The 23657-nt window shown below is 31.2% G+C and overlaps 1 pseudogene; it reads right to left on the reverse strand.

The window, feature by feature from the left end:
- Positions 1-10566: 10566 nt before the first annotated feature.
- LOC107415313 (alkane hydroxylase MAH1-like) lies at positions 10567-21837 on the reverse strand (annotated as a pseudogene).
- Positions 21838-23657: the final 1820 nt, after the last annotated feature.

The following is a 23657-nucleotide window of genomic DNA, read 5'->3' on the forward strand; positions in this document are numbered from 1 at the left end:
GCAGCAGATGAATTAGCCTTACTTAATGAACCACTCAAAGATGAAGAGATAACAATTTATGTACTCAACGGCTTGAATCATGATCTAAAAGAAATCTCTGCTGCCTTGAGATCAAGGGATACAGAGATCTCATTTGAAGATCTCCATGAACGTTTGCTAGAATATGAAGCCTACATTCAAAAGTCAAATATTTCCACTCCTGAAGACTCTCCCATGCTTGCTCATGTTGCTAATAAAACCACGGGACCTAACACCTTCCCTCGCAATCCTCAAAAGAAGTTTGGTACCAGATCTCATTCCACTCGTACTTTTTCCCCTTCTTCTACCTTTGGAGGCTATCGAGGGCGCTGTCAGTTGTGCGGTCAACAGGGTCATTCCGCCAGATTTTGTCCACAATTGAAACAACAGTGGACTTATAATCCCCAGCCTGGTCTTCTACCCACCCCTCGAGTTCACAAAATGCCGCAAGCCTATTACTCCAGTCAGCAGGATCACTCAATTCCTATCCAGAACCCACCCCAAACATCTTGGCTTCTTGACTCAGGTGCCTCTCACCATGTCACTAATGATCTCCACAATCTGAATGCCCATTCTGACTATGATGGAACAGATGCAATTATGGTTGGCAATGGTAATGCTTTAAATATTACTCATACTGGTACAGCTCATATTCCTGCTCATAATAAATCTTTTCTACTGTCAAATGTTCTTTGTGTGCCCAAAATGACTCGAAATCTAGTGTCTGTTTCTAAATTTTGCCATAATAACAATGCCACAATTGAATTCTCACCTACTGGTTTTATTGTGAAGGATATACCAACGGGAATGACTCTGCTTCAAGGACCAAATAACGGAGGTATCTATGAGTGGCCTTCTCCTCCCCATTCTACTGTTCCTCCACCGTTTATCTCTTTTTCTAGTGTCAAGACTTCTTACAAGGATTGGCATCTTCGTTTGGGCCATCCCTCCAATAAAATTTTAAATCATTTAATTTCTTCATTTTCTTTACCTGTCTCATCCTCAAAAAAATTTTTTTGTAATCCATGCAAATGTAATAAAGCTCATAAGCTTCCTTTTCATATTTCTTCTATGACCAGTTCTAGACCGTTACAATTATTATACTCTGATGTATGGGGTCCTGCACCTATAACCTCAGTTGATGGATTTAAATATTATATCATTTTTGTTGACCATTTCACTAAGTATATTTGGTTTTATCCATTAAAACAAAAGTCTGAGGTTTATTCTGTTTTTGTACAATTCAAAACTAATGTGGAAAATTTTTTTGACACGAATATTATATCTTTTTACTCAGATAATGGTGGTGAATTCATCAAATTAAAATCTTTTTTTGCACAAACTGGTATAACTCATTTTTTATCCCCACCCCATACACCAGAGCATAATGGTTATGCAGAAAGACGTCATAGACATATTCGGGAAACTGGTTTAGCAATATTATCTCATGCTGGATTACCATTAAAATTTTGGTCTCATAGTTTTCAAACTGCAGTCTATTTAATTAATAGGTTATCTACTCCTACTCTTCATCTAAAATCCCCATTTGAAATTCTGTTTCAAAAGCCTCCCAATTATCATCATTTAAAGGTTTTTGGTTGTCTCTGTTATCCTTGGATCAAACCATATAACAGACACAAATTAGAAGCCACTTCCACACCCTGTGTGTTCTTAGGATATCAACCTAATCAAAGTGCCTATAAATGCTATGATTTATCTCTAAATAAATATTATATTTCTAGGCATGTTACCTTTGTAGAATCCATATTCCCATATAACTCTCAATCGGTCTATCCCCATAATTCCGAAAATATTAATTCTTGGGATTTATCTATTACTTCTATGTGTGACCCGCACACAACAGTTCCTTTTATCTCTTCTATATCTTCTCCCAACCAACTCCCATGTGAACCTTCCTTTTCTAAATCAACTTCTCTTTCTCCACCTACTCCCACTAGTAATTCTTCTCCCCACCTAACCCCACATGATGACTCCTTTTCTAAATCCACTTCTCTTTCTCTACCTAATCCCACTAAGCCTTCTTCTTCTCATCTATGCCCACGTGATGCTTCCTTTTCTACATCAAATTCTCTTTCTTCACCTACTCCCACTAGTTCTTCTCAAAAGCTCTCCCCACGTGATATTCCTTCTTCTAAGTCACCTTCTCCATCTCCACCTACTCTGTCACAGCATGCCACTCAATCAGTGCCTCTGTTGTTTCGTCCACAGGAAGCAGCAAGTCTTTCTCATGGTATATCTCCTCACATGTCGTCACATCTTCCTCTAAACCCACCGAGCTCACAAAGAAAAAAATTCACTGATCGCACGCATGCCATGCGAACCAGGTCTCTTAATAATATTTTTAAGCCCAAGCTTTTCTCGGATTTCTATATGGCAACCTCTCACTCACAAGTTTCGGAGATTGAGCCCCAAACTGTCTCCCAGGCCCTCCAAGATGAAAACTGGCGTGTTGCAATGTCTGATGAGTTTAATGCATTAGTTCAAAATGGTACGTGGGAATTGGTTCCTCCTAGTTCCAAATATAATCTGGTGGGCAGTAAGTGGGTGTTCAGAATTAAGAGAAATTCAGATGGTACCATAAACAGGTATAAGGCTCGCTTAGTTGCCAAGGGGTTTCACCAGCGACCGGGCATTGATTATTCAGAAACATTTAGTCCAGTCATAAAGCCAGCAACCATCCGAATTGTTTTGTCAATTGCTTTAACTAAAAACTGGCCATTGAGGCAACTTGACATTAACAATGCCTTTCTCCATGGCCATCTAACTGAAGAGGTGTACATGAAGCAACCTCAAGGGTTCATTGATTCCACTCGGCCGACCCATGTCTGCAAGCTCAAGAAAGCCATATACGGGTTAAAGCAAGCCCCCCGAGCATGGTATACAGAATTGAAGAACTTCCTTCTCTCATATGGGTTTGTCAATTCTATATCTGATGCTTCTCTGTTTACTTTTCACCATTCAGACACCATTCTTTATCTGCTGGTATATGTGGATGATATTCTTTTGACTGGAAATAACTCTTCTGCTCTCTCTACCTTTGTTAAAGCTCTTTCGAATGCCTTCTCTCTTAAAGATCTTGGTGGTTTGAATTTTTTTCTTGGAGTTGAGGTAACTTCACGCACAGATGGCCTACTTCTGACACAAAGAAAATACATTCATGATCTCTTGGCTAAGACACATATGCTAGATGCGAAAGAAGTTTCCACGCCAATGTCAACCTCTGCTACTCTAACTCTCACGGATGGAACTAATCTGACCGATGCCACTCAGTATCGCCAGGTTGTTGGAAGTCTTCAATATCTATCTCTGACTCGGCCTGATGTTTCATTTGCTGTTAATAAATTGTCTCAATTTATGCATAAGCCTACTGAAACTCACTGGGCTGCTGTCAAAAGACTTCTTCGGTATCTTAAAGGTACCAGTTCCTTTGGTTTATTTCTTACACGTAACTCTTCCACCTCTCTTCATGCCTTTTGCGATGCTGATTGGGCCGGTAATAAGGACGACAGTACTTCAACCTCTGCCTATGTCAATTTCTTGGTTCCAACCCAATTTCTTGGATGTCCAAGAAGCAACGTACGGTCTCTCGTTCCTCTACTGAAGCTGAGTACCGCTCGGTTGCTACTGCTACATCTGAATTATGCTGGCTTCGATCTTTGTTATCTGAGTTAAAATTAGCTATACCTCAAGTTCCAGTCATCTATTGTGATAATGTGAGTGCTACGTACATTTGTGCCAACCCTGTTCTTCACTCTAAGATGAAACATATCAAGGTTGACTTCCACTTTGTCCGTGAAAAGGTGTCTCAAGGTGATCTGCGTGTGTGTCACATTTCCAGCAACGAGCAAATTGCTGATGCTCTCACCAAGCCACTGTCCAAACAACGGTTACAGTTTCTTCGACCCAAGCTAAGTGTTCTTTCCACACTTAGCTTGAGGGGGCATGATAGAGATTAGTAGTTAACGTGAGTCTATCTTCAAGATTCCCTTATGTAAATAGTTTTTATCATTACTCATTTGTAGTCATCTACACCAACTGTATCTGTATATAAATATTAGTGTCTTATTCAATAATAAAATAACTTTTCATTATTAGTCAACAATAACTTTCTCAGTTACCATGTAATACGATTATTCTGTATTAGGTAAATTCAAGCGAAACATTTTCATTTCGATGCTCGAAATTACATGGTTTTTATATGTTGCCTATATATAAAAACGAACCCAGTTGTTGCATTGTATTGTGAATTTCCAAATTTGTAAAAATATTAAAACTGTATAATGTAAACGTAAAAAGTGGATTGTATTTTTTTTTTTTTTTATCAGTAAGGTGGATTGTATTTGGTGTGTATATACATATATATATATATATATATATCAATGAAGAGGGTGGACTATTAATTCATTGTGCATGCAGAGAAACACACTTTTTTTTCTTTTTTTTTTTTTTAATTTCTGAAACGCTACAGGAAAAGTTACAAGTTGATCACATGCACCCAACTGCCCTCTTCAAGATATAAATAAATGTTATACAGTAATATTAATTACTGGTCGTTAAGTAAGAATATTTAATAAATTTAACTGCCAAAATTGTGTTTCCGTAATATATGTTTCATGAAAATGGATATATAATTAATTTAAGGAAAAATAAATAAATCTTTTAATTGTTTTGTAAAATTTCCTGAAATAAAGGTGTATGTATATAAATACGTTTCAACTAAATTTAGGAAAAAAAAAAAAAAAGGAAAAAAAAAAACCCGAAATTTTGAACAATTAAAGCGTGAGGGGAAAGAGGGGCTAGACACTGCCACCCCTCTGCATTGCATCTAAAACATATATTGTTGGAAAGAATATTCACAAAAATATCATCTGGAGAACAAACAAAGCTGAGAGTATCAACAAAGTGACGGTTCAAATAACTTTAAATGAAAAGTTTATACACGTTTAACACAGTTTTGGTAGAGTCTTACATGAATATGTGATGGGTTTTTCCTTTTTCTCAAAAACTAATAAAAGAAGACAAAAAATGTAGATCAGATTTTGCAGTCACTTTTTTAACTTTAGGCTTTAATGGAATTGAGGCTCAGCTTTTCGTTGACAGTAGGAGAAATTCTTGCCAACATGTTTTCATTATTATCATCATCATCATCATCATCATCATCATCAATTAATCATCATCATCATTAATTATACACCTTCTCATTGTTTGGCCTACAGGTAACATGTCATGAATAGTTTCTTTCTTCCACCTGCCCATCTTCAAATACTGATAATTAATAATTAATTTGCTCTGCTAACTGTATTTTCTTTAGTTTTCTAATAATATAATAAAGGGCAGATTTCCATTTATATATATATTTTTTAATTTCGTCATAAATTACATTATTTAGATCCTATAATTTGATAAATTATTTTTATTATTATTTTATATTTATCAAAATATATACATTTATCAATTTTTATACTAATTGATTTTGATATTTAAAAGCCAACGAAATGTTAGATATTATAATTTTTGGATTGAATAATATTGTAAAAATATAAGTAAAAATACAATTACAATCTTTAATAATTAAAATTAATTGGTAAAAACTAATAAAAAGATATAAGTGATAATTTTTCAAAAGAGTAGAATTTAAATATAATTAGAACAAAATTAAAAATGTGTAAATGAAATTTTGCCTATGATAATAAATAACATACATATAACTTAATTGTCTTATTATTTATTATACCTACCATTCAAATTGGGGTACATTGCTGGAAGCAAAAGCTGGTTGAGAATTTTGTGGCGGCAACTAATGGACGGAACTAAGCCTACCCACCATACGTTATGTCTGAAATTTTAACGGTGAAAAATATAAGTGAAAAAATAAATTAAGCAGTATCATTGTTTAAGTGGATGCATATCAATATATCATATTCAAATTAAAATCAGGTGGGGTCAGAATTAATTGCCTGTTGTATTTCGAGATTTTATATTTTGTATATAGTATATAGTGCATATATATATATATATATATATAAAAGGTTCAAATTAAGTTTTGAATATCGTGATTAATATGAGGATTTATTTTTTTTAATCTGTATACCATATTAATAATTTATATTTAAAATTATATCCATTAGGTTCGAATAGGATTTATTTTTTCTAAAAAATCAAATATTGTTATATTATTAAATTTATATTTTATTATTTTTAAATTTTAATTATTAATATAATTTAAAAATTAATAAAAAAATCTAATATTAAAAATGTGATTTGAATTTGACTATATATATCCTATTTGCTAAAATTTCAACAGAGATATTGTATCTATGTATAATTGCACCACCACCTCATCCGCACACGTGATTCGTGAGGGTGTTGTCAAAATAATTGAAAATATATAGTAATGAGGAAAAAGTTAGTATTAAATGAACAGCAAAACTACGTCAAAACCAACCGGCTTCTTCTAGCAGTACTTTTAAATTTATATTTTTGTATTTTTTATATTACTTTGAGTCTCACCTTCTATTTTTGTTGCAATTTCATCTTTGTTAAATATTAAAAAAATATGCTCTTTAGTGCTCTTAATGTATCGAAAAAAGAAAAAGATTAAAAAATATGTGAACAAAAAGATACTGCAACAAAAATATTGAAATGTGAGGGGGTGTTTTTTCAATTTCCGTAGCTAGAAAGGTATTTCTGCAAAACTAATCAATTAAACTGCCAAAGAAGAGGTGTATTACAGTAGTTTGAAGACAAGGCTTCACATAGTACTAAAACATAGAGTGTTATTACCAAAATATATATATATATATATATATCTATATATAGAAAGAGGGAGAGATAGTGTTATTGTCTAAAGACGAAGTAAAAATTTGTCTGGATTTGAGGAGGAGAAGAGCAAAACCTCATATGTATATATATATATATATATATACAAATATATTGTCTAATATGGTACTATTCCCACAACTCTTTCTTAGAGCATATTCCAGATATTTTTTGCCAGCCTATCTTTATTATTATAATTATTATTTTTAATTCCAACAAACATTTTTAAATAAAAAATTAAAATAAAGAGTGGCCTACTCTTTAAATATAACGAGCCAAATTTATCTGCATAAATTTTTAATATTTTCATTTGTTGTTTTTCTAGTTTCTATGCACTATTATCTTCAAAAAAATAAAAAAATAAAAAAAAGAAAAAGAAAAAGAAAAAAACGTTTCTATGTACCATTAAAATCATATGCATTAATTGTAATTTTCATATTTACTCTCACTTTTTTTCTACGCCGTTTTGCTTTTAGAAAAACAAGAGAGAGAAAGAGAGAGAGAGAAGCGAATCAATTGCCAATGGAAAAATAAAAAATAAAGAATAAAAATAATTCTAAGGGCACAAGTATATCAAAATGTTTACCGGTGTCATAATTTTACTAATTTATATTTAATTATGTTTATTTTTTTATAATTTATTTATCCATATTTAAATTATATATATTTGTAAATCAATAATATAAAAATATATCAAATAGCTACATCATCTTACTAAATATCTTAGTGGACTTTTTAATACCATTAACATTAGTTAAAGTATAAATATAGAAATTGTTATTGGCCTAAAAAAAAATTCCCACTCTTTATCTTTTTAAGACTCTTCAAGGTGTTTTTCATATTTAAATTAAAATTTTAAAAAATTAAGTTTTTTGGATATAAAATTAGACCAAAAAATAAAAATTCAAAATAAAATTGAAATTTTATATTTTTATTAGACAAAAAATTAATTAAAATAATTTTATTAGACCAAAAATTAATAATCAGAAAAGATGACTATGCTAGAAAAGAAATTAAGACATCCCAAATATTTTGGGCTTAAGGATGGCGATAGACCAAAAATTAATAATAATTATTTATGCCCAAACCCTAAAAAATTAGTCCAAAATAAAAAAATATATATTAAAAACTAGAAAAAAATAAAAATAAATTTTAATTTTTATGGTTTTTTATTTTAGTCAAAGCAGTACATCTACCTATACTCACTTGCCAATCACTCGACTCTACAAGGAATAAACAACTATAGAAATATTAGAACTAGAATGAACCATTTTTATTAAAAAAAATAAAGATCTAAAAATAGTAAAAATAAATTATTAGATTAAATAAAAATAAAATTGATAATAATAAATTTATTTTTATTAGACAAAAATTTAAAACAAAGCATAAAAATAAAAAAAATTTATTTTTGGTCTAATTTTCATTTTTTTATGGTTTGGTCATAAAACATTATTATAAATATTTGGTATAATAAAATTATTTTATTTAATTTTTGGTCTAATAAAAACATTTTAACCAGAGCAAAATTTTCAATTGTTTTTTATTTTTTTGTCTAATTTTTATTTTTCTAATTTTGATCTTTTTTTTATGGTTTAGGCATAAAAAATTATTAGTGACTTTTGATCTAATAAAGTTATTTTATTTAATTTTTGGTCTAATAAAAATGTTTTATTAGACCAAAAATTTCAAATTTTTTTTATTTTTTTGTCTAATTTTTATTTTTCATTTTGGTCTAATTTTGTATAGTTTGGAAATTTTTATTATTAATTTTTTTATGTAATAGAAATATTTTTATTAGATTAAAATTTTCAATTTTATATTTATTTTTATTTTGTAGTCTAATTTTAGGTCCAAAAATATTTAATTCTTTGAAATTTTAATTTAAATAAAATGGGAATAGATATAATTTTTTAAATAAAAAACCATAAACCAAAAATAGAAAAACAAAAAAAATATATTTTTAAAAATGAATCATGATGTCAATATACTGTCATGCTCACATAATTTAATGGAAAAATTAACCATGTTAGCTAATTAGACTGATTTGTAACAAATTTGAAATTTTATGATTCAATTTACACAATTTGAAACTTTAAGGTTTAATTCAAACAATTTTAAAATTTCAGAATACTAATATACAATTAACTATTTTTTTTTAAGTCTCAATTTGAGGTTGAGGCAATAAAGTTTTTACAACACACATCTTTATAGTTAGCACCAACATATTCACAACATGTTTTTAAATATCATTAGTTACCATATTTATATAATTTAAATATAAATAAGTAAAACCTTAAATGAATAAGTGACTCAAGAAAATAAATTAATTAAATGTTACCACATCATACACCATATTATTTGATGGATAAATTTTGTGAATATTCTATCATTATTATTGTTGTCATGGGTTTCCATCTTCAAAAATATTGTAAGACCAAAAACATTACAAAACGATTAAAAAAAAAAAAATGTCAAGGCCCTCGTACGCTTTGTACACACTCTATTCACTAATATAAGTGATATCTTATCCAAGTTATTGACAATTTCACTTACTTACAAAAACGGGGGAAAAAAACAACCAAAAAAAAAAAAAAAAGAGTGACAATTATTATATATCCCCAAAACTTTAACTTATGATTCAATTTACCCCCCAAAACTCAATTATAATGTCTAATTGCCCTCTTTTTAAATTTTTTTTCTTTGAATTTGACAACATTGACATTATAATATTCAAATTAACTACTTGTGTAAACAATATATGAATATTCAAATTAACTACTTGTGTAAACAATATATGTCTTACTCATAACTTTTTTTTTTTAACAAAATTGGTAAAAAAACAAAAATGAATCAAAATATTTTTAATCTGTGTTATATATTGCTCAATATCTATCAATTTTACTTAAAAACAAGTTATAATTTGGACAGATATTGTTTATTTAAATAGCTCATTTGAATATTAGATGATCAACTTTGTCAAATTATACCAAAAATTAAATTTTAGAAAGAGGCTAGTTTGACATTAATATGTAATAGTTATGGGGGAAATTGCTAAAACAAAGTTTAGGGGACGAATTTAAGAGTTTAAATTGAGGGCAATTTCGTAATTTCTCCAAACAAAAAAAAAATATATATATGCCAATTAATTTGTATTTGGAATTAAGATATGCTGATTGGCCGATTGGGATTAATTTCTACTTGTCTGCCATACACTTTTGCATCTTTGTAAAATCAAACATCCAAGATGTTGCCAACTTTGCCAATACATATGCTTACCTTTTAACCATCTATTCGGAAAATTCAAAAATACTGAATTTGTAAAAGGGTTAAAGATTATGTGAACTAATTTGTTTGTTTTTTCCACTTCCTATTTGGACTAGTAATTAACCAAGGACAACCCTAACCTGACAAAGGGAAACATCATAAATATATAATTAAATGATGGATCATGTGGTAGGACCACCAAAAACATTTATCAAATACAATCCACTTTATTGATTAAAAACAGAAAAAAAAAATACAATCCACTTTTTACACTTACATTATACATTTTTAATATTTTTACAAAATTGGAAATTCATAATACAATACAACAACCGATAAGTTTTGATATATATGCAACACATAAAACCCATGTAATTCCAAGCATCGAATTGAAAATGTTTCGCTTGAATTTAACTAATACATAATAATTGTATTGATTGGTAACATATAGTTAATTAATAAAGCACAATATATACTAAGCACCACAAAATCTGTTGGATACTATAACCTTGAGTCCATGTTTCATGTAAAGCATGGTAGACATATCAGGGGAAATTGGATGCCCTTCCACCACTTGAAATCGAAAATTCCATAACATGGAGGTCACGACCATTTTCATCTGAAGAAAAGTCATGTTCTTACCCAAACATGAACGAGGACCGTTGTTAAAAGCTGTGAATTTGTAAGATGGTACATAAACAATTTCACCTTTGTCGGAAATCTGTCAGGATCCGTCCAAGATCCCTCACCGGAACCCCAAATAAATCCTGATCCCAGGGAAACCCTACCAGATGCTTCAATGGAAAATCCGACAAAACCTCCCCTAAGGGTTGGACTTACCATAATTTTCCTGCACTGAAAATATACTCCTATATACACTACCTTATTCCTTCCACTTTACTACAATTTAATTCTACAAATTTGCAGCACTTCAAATGAATAACGGGGAATCAGTGCATAATCAATTAAATAATACATTCAACATAGTATACAGAGCGTTAATAAAGTTCTAAGTATACTAATTAATACAACAGAGTAGAAAGAAAATGACATAATATGAAATGAAGAAAGGAAGACTTCTCGAAGTTCCGGGAACGATCAAACTGTCGAGCTCGCCCTGATCGAACAATGTCTACCCCCTAAGCCTAAGGGAACGAAATTTGAAAACATGAGATGCTAATCATCTCAGTGAGCGATCCTGTAACACCCAGTCCCAAACCACATCGGAATTCTTGCATGTTGACCGAGGTTGACCATTGACCGAGTGGGTCAAAAGTTGACTTTTTGTTCCAGCTGAAATTTCTAGTTGACCATGGTACCGTGGTGAAGTACATGATGCCCCGAGTTCGTAGACTAGTAGCACATCGAAAGCAGAGCTACGGTTTGAAAGTTATGGGCAAGACAAGTCGAGGTGCAAACTGTCCAAAAGGTACCGGGAGTTGACTTTTTATAGTTGTAGAATTTTGTTTGGACTTTTATATGGTTGTAAAGTACTCGTTGATACGAGTTCATAGACTAGCGGCACGCTTAAATTGGACATCTGGTTAAAAAGTTATGGACGTGTGAAGTTTTCCGAATACCGTGATATTTTATTATATCTAGCTTAAGTGCACAGTGACGCCACATGTCGACGTTTAAGAGGTCCACGTGGGTGAATAGTGTCATCCACGGTGGCTTTTATTTGGCAAAACGATGGGGAAGGAGAGAGAAAAAGAGAGAGGAGAGAGAGAAGGAGAGAGAAAATCGCCAGCCATTAGAGTTGCGAAATTTTCTGACCGATTCTTGCCGCACACGCCTGCCAGACAGGAGAGCCTCTCCATTCCCGGCCAAACCCCAAAATTTCACGGCCAACTGTCCGGCGATGCTCCCGGATAAGGGCTTTTTCCGGCGGGGTGCCGATTCCTTCAACCGCCGAGATCTCCACATTCCGGCCTCCGTTCTTGTCACCGCCGGTACCGTTGAGACCCTCTCCCTCTGATCTACAAAACCCCCAAAAATCTCAGCCACCAGCCACCGCAGGCGCTGCCAACGGCGACGGTTGCCGGTGACCGCGATGGCTCGCGAGAAATCCCTATTCCGGTGAGTAACTAGTCCCGTCTCCTTTCCCTCTCCACTAATTCCGACCTCCTGAATCCAAATCCGGTGTCCTTTTCCCCCAATTCATGACGGTTTGAGAGAATCAAAGAGTTGAATCCCGAAAACTTTTCGGCGAGATTCCGGCCACCTCGGGTCCGATCTCCGGGAAGTAAGACCGGATTCGTGATCTTCATCACTCAAGCTTTGATTCGGTATATTACTCGTCAATTTTGGTTTTCGTTTGTGTTTGCTCCCCAGGTACCCATTTGGGCGTTACCCGCTTAAAATATTAATATATTTGGTTTGGTATATTGTGGATGTTTTAGGTGCACCTGTGGGTAGTGGAGTTGATCCTGCGGAGGATCTTGATTGATATACGTGCTTAAGGTGAGTGACCCACCTTTAAAAGTATTTTGGGGCAATTAATTATATTTATTTGGTGTTAAATTGATATCTGGAATTATACTCATGTGGTGGAAATTTAATTATAATTGTGAAAAAATATTATTTTATAAGTACGTATATGTTTATTGGTGCTAAACGGAATTTTGGGTTATTAAGAAATCCTCGATTTTTTATTATTGTGATTTAATTGTATTTATTACACATGAGCAAAGTATTTTCATTAATTAATTGTGTTTGGATTTTTATATTATTTTTTGGGCATAATTGGTTTAAATATTTTAAGAAAAATATTTGTTTAAATTAGTGGTTTTAAATTTGATAATTATGCCCGTGGAATATTATTTGTTGGACTTTGTACTACGAAAAAAATTTATTGGTATATTGTTATCGATGGTTTCGTACCAGAAATGTTAAAGGAAAATGTGGGATGGTGAATTTGAAAACTGGTATAATTCCCACGGTGATTTTTGGAAAATCGGTACGGTAATAATTAATTTAATAATTAGTTTTAGACGCACTCATATAATATTGGTGTTCTAGCTGTATATGTGGATTAGCGCGCAAGTTATTATATTTGGATTATTTAATTATTATTTATTAAATTAATTGATCCTTTGGTTTTCGGGAAATACGAATAACGGATTTTGTGAAAATGTTTTAAAATGGAACATTTCCAACGGAGTGAATAGTGAGGGTTTTGAGTGAAATTATTACTTTCAATTGTTTATTATTTATTTATCTATTTAATTGTTGGTATTAATTAAGTTCCTTTATTTGTTATATTATTAATATTAAAAGTGTTCAGTAGATAGGGTCACTCACTGAGATGATTAGCATCTCATATTTTTAAATTCCATTCCCTTAGGTACAAGGGGTGGTAGACGTTCTTCCAGAGCAAATCTAATCTCCGTCGCTGTTGTAGTTCGAGAAGTTACCTTTGTCTTCATTTATTTCAATTGTAATATTTTTTTCATCCTTGTTGTATTCTATGCTTAATAGTACTTCATGAAGCTCTGTATACTGTCTTGGACATTTATGTATTAATTATGCACTGGATTACTGTTATTCATTTGGAGTGCTGTAAATTTGTGGAATCAACTTGTAGTTTTGTGGGAGGAATAAGAGGATGAATTTAGAAGTGTGTTTCAGTGCAGGAAAGTTGTGGTAAGTCCAACCCTTAGGGGAGGTTCTGCCGGATTTTCCATTGGAGGGTCCGGTAGGGTTTCCCTGGGATCAGGGCTTGTCTAGGGTTCCGGTGAGGAATTTGGACGGATCCTGACATACGGTCGCGTGGCGTCCCACCGCGCCGCTGCAACCATGCATTCCGGCCATGGAGGGGCGGCCTACCCTCATCCGATGGCAACCACAGGACAACCCTATAATCACCTGTGCGCTGCTCACACCCACCTGCGCACTCACCACATCCACCTGCGCGCTAATCATATCCATGTATAAAGAACACCAGTACATGTATGGTGCATCTAAAAATCATAAAATCAATATATTTATTTTCAAATCTCTAAATCTCATAAATACTACCGGGTTTATTCTATCCAATTAAACCCGTAAATTCTCCACAATTTCTTTATAAATCATCATCATAAATCCATCGCACAAATTCCATCAAATTCAAATCCATCAATGAAATTAACAATAATTTAAAACAAATATTCCTTCAATTCCTCAAAATTCAAAATATAATTAAATCACACAATAAACGTAATAATTATAAAAGGAAATTAACATCACAATTTCTTTTAATTCCCAAATATATTTTTGGCACCCAAATATTTATTAAAATAACACAAATCGGTAATATAATTTAGATGGAAATTCTCTTAATATCAAATACATAAAACATATTTTTCAAATATCTAATTATAAAATATTCCAATAACAAAATTCAATGATTATTAAATTAAACCTCAAATTCAAGAAAATTCTTAAAACCCAAAGTATGTATAATACACAAATATTTAACTCCATTCAATTTTGGCATCAAAATTCCAAATATAAATTTAGTAAGTATTTCACACATGAAATATAATTTCCATATATATAATCAACACAAAATATATACAATTTACCAATCCAAAATAATTTTGAAGGTGGGTCACTCACTTTGAGTACGCGTATCAATCAAGATCCTCCACAGGATCAAATCCACTACCCACACGTACACCTAAAATATCAACGTTACATAAAATCAAATATATTAATATTTTAATCGGGTAATTCACAAATGGGTATCCGGGAGAACGAACATAAACAACAACCAAAATTTACGAATGATATACCGAATCGAAGCTTGTGAAGCGAGGATTACAAATATGGTCTTACTTCCCTGAGATTGGACCCGTGGTGGTCAGAATCTCATCGGAAAGCTCTATGATTTTAGGCCTTCGATTCTCACAATCCGTTAAGAAATGATACCTCGGTCAACGCAAAATTCCTTCCAGAACAAAAAGTCAAAATTTTGATCATCTCGGTCAACGATCAACCTCGGTCAACATGCAAAAATTCCGACTTACTTTGGGACGAGGTGTTACAATCCATCTCTCTGGTTTAAATTCCAAGAAATCTTTGCCCCATATCTCCTCCATCCTTCCCATGGAATAGAAAGAAATCAAAATCCTCTAGTTTTGCTTTATCTGATGAACACTTGGAAGTGTGTCCGATTGAGATGCGGCTTTGTGATTGATTGGAATTGGTGGATACAGTCGTAATGACTCATACAATGCTGCATGGGATAAACCAATTTACTCACCTCCCCTGCACCGAAAACCTTAGCCTTGTCATCATGTTTTGGTGTTAATTTCTCATTTATTTCTTCGACAAGTTTAGTTTCCACAAATGGGTGGGTCGAGACTAGCCAAAAAAACCAAGTGAGAGCTGAACCTATGGTGTCATGCCCTGCTACCAAGAAATTAAGTGCTGTGTCCCTGAGAAACTTGTCGGAACTCATACCAAGGTACTCTCTTTGTCCTTGCTTTTGTTGTTCTGCCATATAAATTGTGAGCATGTCGAAGTTAGATTCGTCTTTTTGATCAATTCTGTTATATTCATGTTGTTTCTTACAGATGCATTGGTGTAAGAATTCATTGAAAACTTTCAATGATGATTCCGCTAGTTGTTTCTCTCCTCCAATTTGAAGCCACTTCTGCAACTTCCACTAGCTTTAAGGTTGAACATGATAGAGCAAGATAATCTTTTCGATATTATCAAAAGCTTTTTCATATGCAACTTCAAGGAATTCCATAGAAAGACAGTGATGATCAAAGCCTAAAACTAATAAGCATATATTGTCAAAGGTTAGCCGTTGGAATACTTCTTGTAAGTAAACTTGTTCGTTAGCAAATATGGAAAAGAATACCAGCTAAGCACTACTACAAATTATATGTAATATACAATTGAATAATGATAAAATTAAAAAAATACTATGCAAAAATTGATATCTAGCGACACTCACTTAGCGACGCTACGAAACAAACGCCTATGAAAAAACAAAACTGCGATTCTGAGGTTAATGCGTCAGTAAAAATTCAATAAATATACGACGCATCCAAAAATTGTCGTCCTCAAAAGATCGCTAAAAACAAAAAACACACGACACATCCTTTAAGGGTCGCTGAATGTGGGGCTGACCAGAGTCGCCATTAATACTGCATGTATATTTTATCTGAATTGTATTGTACGTTTAAATGCTACTCATGAAAAATGTGTACCAACCACTAATCTATGTTTACATAATAATAAAATTTAATTATACAAGGTTGTTGTTTAATTATATAATTTTTCTTGTATAGCTTATTCTTGCAAATCTCTTAAACAGTATTCTTTTATTTTAACTACAAATAATCAGTAAAACTATTAGAACAACATAACTGAGCTGGTTTTTTTTTTTTTTTTTTTGAATAGCGGTAACAGGTAATGCACTATTTAGATTGTGCATGGCCTGTTACCTTCCCTTTACTTTTTAATTTTTTTTAAAGTTCCTTTAAACAATCTAATTTTATTTCAACGACAAATAACCAGTAAAAATATTAGAGTAACAAAATTGAGATTTTTTTTTAATATATAGTTAACATGTAATGCACTATTTAGATTGTGCGTCCCCTGTTCATTTCTACCTTCTTCTTTTTTTTCAATTCTTTTAATCAATCTTATTTTATTTCAATAACAATAAGCAGTAAAATATTAGAGTAACATAATCGAGCTGTTTTTTTATTTATTTTTTATTATATATGTTACAGGCTACGCATTAATTAGATTGTGCGTCGCTTGTCCTCTTCCCTTTACTTTCTAATTTTTTTAGTTTTTTTAAACAATCTAATTTTATTTCAACAACAAATAACTAGTAAAAATATTAGACCGACAAAAAGGAACCTTTTTTTTTATATATAGTTAACAGGCGATGCACTATATAGATTGTGCGTCGCCTGTTCTCTCCTCCCTTTTTTTTTAGTTATTTTAATTAATCTATTTTTAATTCAACAACAAATAACCCATAAAATATTAAAGCAACAAAACTGGGCTGATTTTTTTTTTTTTTTTTGGTAATATGTGTAACAGGCGACACACAAATAAGATTGTGTGTCGCCTGTACTCTCTTCACTTTTCTTTTAGATCTTTTAATCATTCTAATTTTATTTCAATAATAAATAACCAGTAAAAATATTAGTGCACAAAAACTGAACTGGTTATTTTTATATATATATATATATATAGTTAATAAGCGACGCACTGTTTAGATTGTGCGTAGCCTGTTCTCTCCTCACCTTTTTTTTTTTAGTTCTTTTAATCAATCTAATTTTATTTCAAAAATAAATAACAAATAAAAATATTACAGGGCCAAAACTGAACTTTTTTTTTTTTTAGATAGTTAACATGCAATGCACTATTTAGATTATGCATCGCCTGTTCTATTTTTTTTAAGTTTTTTTTAGTTCTTTTTTTTATATAGTTAACAAGCAACACACTATTTAGCTTATGTGTCGCCTGTTCTCTCCTCATCTTTTTTTTTTATAGTTTTTTTAATTAATGTAATTTTATTTCAACAATAAATAATAAGTAAAAATATTAGACCGCCAAAACTGAGCTTTTTTCTTTTAGATAATTAGCAGGCGACGCACTATTTAGATTATGCGTTGCCTGTTCTCTTTTTTCAAAGTTTTTTTTAGTTCTTTTTTTCTTTATATAGTTAACAAGCGACGCATTATTTAGATTGTGCGTCGCCTGTTCTCTCCTCACCTTTTTTTTTTAGTTCTTTTAATCAATCTAATTTTATTTCAACAACAAATAACAAATAAAAATTTTTAGATAGTTAACAGGCGATGCACTATTTAGATTATGCGTCGCCTATTCTTTTTTTTAAGTTTTTTTTAGTTTTTTTTTTATATATATAGTTAACAAGCAACGCACTATTTAGATTGTGCATTGCCTGTTCTCTCCTTACTTTTTTTTTTAGTTCTTTTAATCAATTTAATTTTATTTCAATAACAAATAATAAGTAAAAATATTAAAGCGCCAAAACTGAGCTTTTTTTTTTTTTAGATAGTTAACAGGCGACGCACTATTTAGATTATGCGTCCCCTGTTCTCTTTTTGTAAGTTTTTTTTTTGTTTTTTTTTATATAAAGTTAACATGCGACGCACTATTTAAATTGTGCGTTGCCAGTTCTCGTTTTTTTAAGTTTTTTTTTAGCTCTTTTAAACATGTACAAACACATAAAAAATAAATAAATAAAAATAGAGCCATCACAAGAATTAAACCTAGGACCTTCTACACTCTCAAGAAATCACCACACTACCAGGTCAAATGACTTGGATGTAATAATACAACAAGAGCTAGCTAATATAGTATTAGGTGACGCATTATTTTAAGAATGCGACACTACATAGATGAAAAGGCGACGCATTCTTCAACAAATGCGTCGCCTTTTCTTTTCTTTCTTTCAATTTTTTTGTTTAAACATTTAGAAACCCATAAAAAAAATAAAATCAAATAGGGTCATGATAAGAATTGAACCCAGGACCTCTTACACTCTCAAGAAATCACCACACCACAGGCCAAATGACTTGGATGTAATAATATAACAAGAACTAGTTAATATAGTGTTAGACAATGCATTATTTTAAAAATACGTCCCCAAATAGATGAAAAGGCGACGCATTCTTCAACAAATGCGTCGCCTTTTCTTTTTCTTTTTTTCAATTTTTTTGTTTAAACATTTGGAAACTCAAAAAAAAAAAAATTCAAAATAGGATCATGTCAAGAATTGAACACAGGACCTCCTACACTTTCAAAAAATCACCACACCACCAGGCCAAATGACTTTGATGTAATAATACAATAAGAATTAGCTAATATAGTGTGAGGCAACGCATTATTTTAAGAATGTGTCACCAAATAGATGAAAAGGCGATGCATTTGTCAACAACTGCATCGCTGTTTCACCCAACCAATTTTTAACTTTTTTTCAATTTGAAAGTTGTTTTTAGTAATTTTTTAATTTTGCAAATATGTTTTTTTTTTTTTAATTTGTAGATGAGCAATCAACAAAACTAATTAAAGATTAAAAAAAAAGAACATGGAATAGGCAATGCGTTTTAATGGAATTGCGTTGCCTGTTCTTTCGATTTTATTTTTTTTTTTTAAAAAAAAGCAATTTTATAGACTTTCAATTTTTAAAAACAAGTACACTATCATTGACCACAAACACATGAAAGTTAAGCTTATTTAACATACTTATATAGATAAATTGGTCAATAAATGCTTGTTGAATTAGAATTCTATATTCGGTACCGTATCTCAAATTAGGTTTTGTAATATTTTGTATATCGTCTATACATATATATGCGAATAACTAAGAAGAACATTGACAAAACTATTTTTTATTTTTAGATCAATGGAATTTATGTTCATTAGATTGCTATATGAATATATTTGTAGATGAACAATTAAAAAATTATTTAAAGATTATAAAGAAAATATAAAAAATGAAACAGGCGACGTTTTTCGATCATAATGCATCGCTTGATCCCACAATTCAAGAACAGGGGATCCTTCTTAAAGAGAATGTGCCGCTTGTTCTTTCAATTAAAAAAATAAAAATTTTGAAAGACATGCAAATTTTATAAAGAATAAAGGTGTACTTGAAAAACAGAAAAATAAACAGCAATCTTTGATATTTTGCTTCGCATTTTTAAGAAATATTTTCAGTTTTTATTTGTAAATGAAAAATAAAAAATTAATCCAAGAAAAAAAATGCAATTGGGAGAAAAGGCGCATTTTTGTCATTTTTTAAAAATTTTTGACGCGTTTTAAAATTTTTATGCGCTCTTTTGAATCCCTTTTCTTTTTTAAAACTACATCAAATACACTACCTAATAGATATTAGATTTGGAAGCAATCTAAGAGAGATTTGAAGAGTGAGATATTTCGGGTTTCATTTTTCATTTACCCACATTGTCGTCAGCCGAGAAGCTGGATTTCTCTATGTCGCCATCGTGATTTTCTGGGTTTCTTCTTTCTTTGTCTCCATCATTTAGGTGAGTTTTTTTTTTTCTTTGTGGTTGGCTGAGACATGAGGTGGTTTTTTTTTTTTTTTCATTTTAACCGCAGGTTAGGTTCGTTGGGTTTTATTAATCTTGCTTGACATTGTTTTGTTAAGTTCAACAAGTATTTTATGTTGAAGATCAACTTGATTCAAGATGGTCTATTGTTTTAACTTCACCACAACATCGTACTTTTGTTGAAGAAGATGTTCTTGGAAATACTACAATGGCTCACAATCCATTTGTCATATAGTTGCCAAGTATCGATGAAAATGATAATGAAGATGAATGTGAGAGTGATATATTTGTAATGACTGTGAGGGGAGAAATGTGCCTCGCCAAATCTTAAAAACAATGGTAATATTCTTTAAATTTTCATTTACTAAATTACAAATTTAATAATGATTAATATTTTATTTATTTTGTACAAGTGTTAATAAATTTTTTAATTTTGCCATATGCAATATGAGGGTGTAATATCGTCAACAAGAGGACGTCAACTTCCATCTCAATGAGTATGCATTCATGGAAGTTTAATTAATATTTAATTGGTTATGAAAAATACAATAGTTTACAAATTATGTAAAAGTATATTAATGAGATGATATTTAATTTATTTGATAATTAATTTGTTATGACAAAATATTTATTTTAAATTTTTGTATTATAATTATTTGAATGAAGCTAGTTTTCATTTTTTTGTATTTTAAATATTTTTATATTTTTACTATTTTAATCACTTTTCACAAAATTTAAAAAAATTAAAAAAAAAAGGACGACGCATTAACAAATAATGCGTAGCTAAAAGTGTTGATGCGTTGCTAAATAGGTGACTCTATTAATGTGTCGCTAAATAGGCGATTCTATTAATGCGTCGCAAAATAGTCAACTCTATTAATGCATCGCTAAATAGGCAATTCTATTAATGCGTCGCTAAATAGGAGACTGATTAACGACTAATATATTTAGCGACGCTATATGAAACAGTTGCTAATATATTTTTAGCGATATTGTGGTGAAACGCGCTAAATAATGAGTCACTATAAGTTGATTGATAGAATGCGTTGCTATAAGTCAATATGTGTTGCTAAAAACTAAAAGATAGGCGACTCTCATACTGCGTTGCTTGTTGTCTTATGGATTTAGTGACAGAATGTTAGGCGACGCCGTGCGATACGTCGTTGTTTATTTTGTGCGATGCATTTATTGCGTAATTTATCAATGCGATTCTAGTAGTGAAAGTTAATGCACAAAAATTAATAACCTGAATTTCTATTGTGGAGACATGATGAAGAAGTGGAATGAGCCCATCCACGACCTTTCTGTGGATGGTTTTCTCCATCTACAACTCAAATTTGCTCTTTGCCATCAATAATTGGAACATTTTTCTTTGATGTTTCCATAAATCAGAATTAGAATTGAAAATGCCATCTCCTAATGGTTCAAAGATTATCTTGAACTTAGGTCCCTTGGGATAGTTTGCAAAACTTTTGTTCAGAATTTGTTGTACATTCATAGGATCACAGGTGACCAAGAAATCCAAGTTAGCCAACCAAGGGCCTTTGATCTCAACAGTTCCCCCACCTTTTTGGAGAATGTGGGAAACAAAATCGTGGATGCATGAGACACTTCTAAAGAGCCCTGGAAGCATACCAACAAGTGGCCAGTTAGTGATCATTACAGAAGTGTTTCTGTGCACCCTCCAATGGCGAAGTAGGACAAAGCATACGACCGCTACTAGTAACTCTACGTACCCAATTCACAAGCCATTTTGAATTACTAGTACTATTTGAAAGATTGCTTAATTTGCTCCTTGTTCAAGCTTACTCTGCTATCTATGGTTGCATGTTCTGCCCACGAAATTTGGATGGTTAGCAGAACCAATATAATGATCATTTTGTTAGTATATTGAATTTATATATATATATATATATTGCTACTGTTTACAAGATTTTGTGACTTAAATCAAATGTAGTATTTTAGGTTCCCAGTTATTCAATTTATTATAGACGGATTCAATTTTCAATTTAATCAAATAAATTGGTATGATTTATTATAGCTTGGTTCAATTTTTAATGTGATCAAATAAATTGATAACAATTCTGATCACAAACTTATGCAGAGATTTTAAACAAAGAGATTAAAGTGTTGATTAAGGAGAAAAAAGCAACCGCATGGAATATGGATGAAACTGTTGCAAATTTATTTAGCTAAATTAAGAATTGAAGTAATCCGTAAAAAATTAAAAAACTAAATTAATTCCTATATTTCGAAGTTAAGGGTTTAAATTGCAAAACTTTGAAATCAAAGGAACCAATATACAATGTAATCCTATGTATATATTAATTAAATAAATGAAATTTTATATTTTACAAAATGTTAAAAGAAATATATAGAGGATAGTTCAAAGCTTAATAACCAACTATACTTCAATGGTTACTAGATGATATATAAATATATATTATCCAAATATTGACCTTTCAATTTACCCTTTTTTTTTTTTTTTTTTTTTTGGTGGGGTTAGGCAATTAGGGACGAAATATATAAATGATTTTGGTTGGAGAGGTTAAACATAACCGTGTATGCCGGTTTGCTGCAGAGCACATCCCAGTATTCCCAACCGCATCGCTTCCAACTGTAAAGCACATCCCTTATCCCCTTTTCCATCACATTCACAATTAGAATTGGAATCTCATCTTTGAAAGCCAACGGTCAAAAATTATATCTCACCTTGTATACCAATTTTTGAAATCCAACTGTAAAATTAAAGCCAACAGCCATGACAGCAAGTTAATCAAAATTTTTTGATAAGCAACAGAAAAAAAAAATTGTAAAAAAATTAATAAATATTCTATAAAATTCAGTTTGTGTATAATTTGGATTGTAAAAAGTTAAATAAAATTTATAATTTGACAGTGCAATTTTTTAGCAAATATTATTAAAGAAACAATACTAATATTTGATATTGACATTAACATTTATTAGGAAGTTTGTATTAATATCAAAATTTAAAAATGACAATGCTAAAATAGCATTTGATATTGAAAATGTTGGTCCATAAAAAAATAAGCCAGTTTTACTTGCTAGCTACACCTACAAAACTAGTGAAAAGTGAAATACATCAAATTTCATTAAATTAGACGTAGAAATATTCCAAATTTCCTTCTGTATCAATATAATATATAATATTATACTGGGTACATCAAATGCAAACGTTACTTATACCATGTAGCCTTGATACGTGACTTCAACTACATTTTTATGGGTACTACAAGTTCGTAAATAAATATTATATATAATCTATAATCATTATTGGAATATTATCCATCAAATTTACCAAATTTTGTGGTCAGGTTGGTGGAGGCAAGGACCGAATACCATGAACCTTTGGGTGGACAGGGTTAAACGTAAGCATACAGGTCCGTTTGGTAGCAGATAGAATTGAATTGTACTAACTTAGACTGCTTAAGTCTGCTAATCTGGTCAAATTGGATTTTT

The sequence above is a fragment of the Ziziphus jujuba genome, chromosome 4, assembly GCF_031755915.1.
Source record: "Ziziphus jujuba cultivar Dongzao chromosome 4, ASM3175591v1".
In the NCBI taxonomy this organism is placed as follows: Eukaryota; Viridiplantae; Streptophyta; class Magnoliopsida; order Rosales; family Rhamnaceae; genus Ziziphus; species Ziziphus jujuba.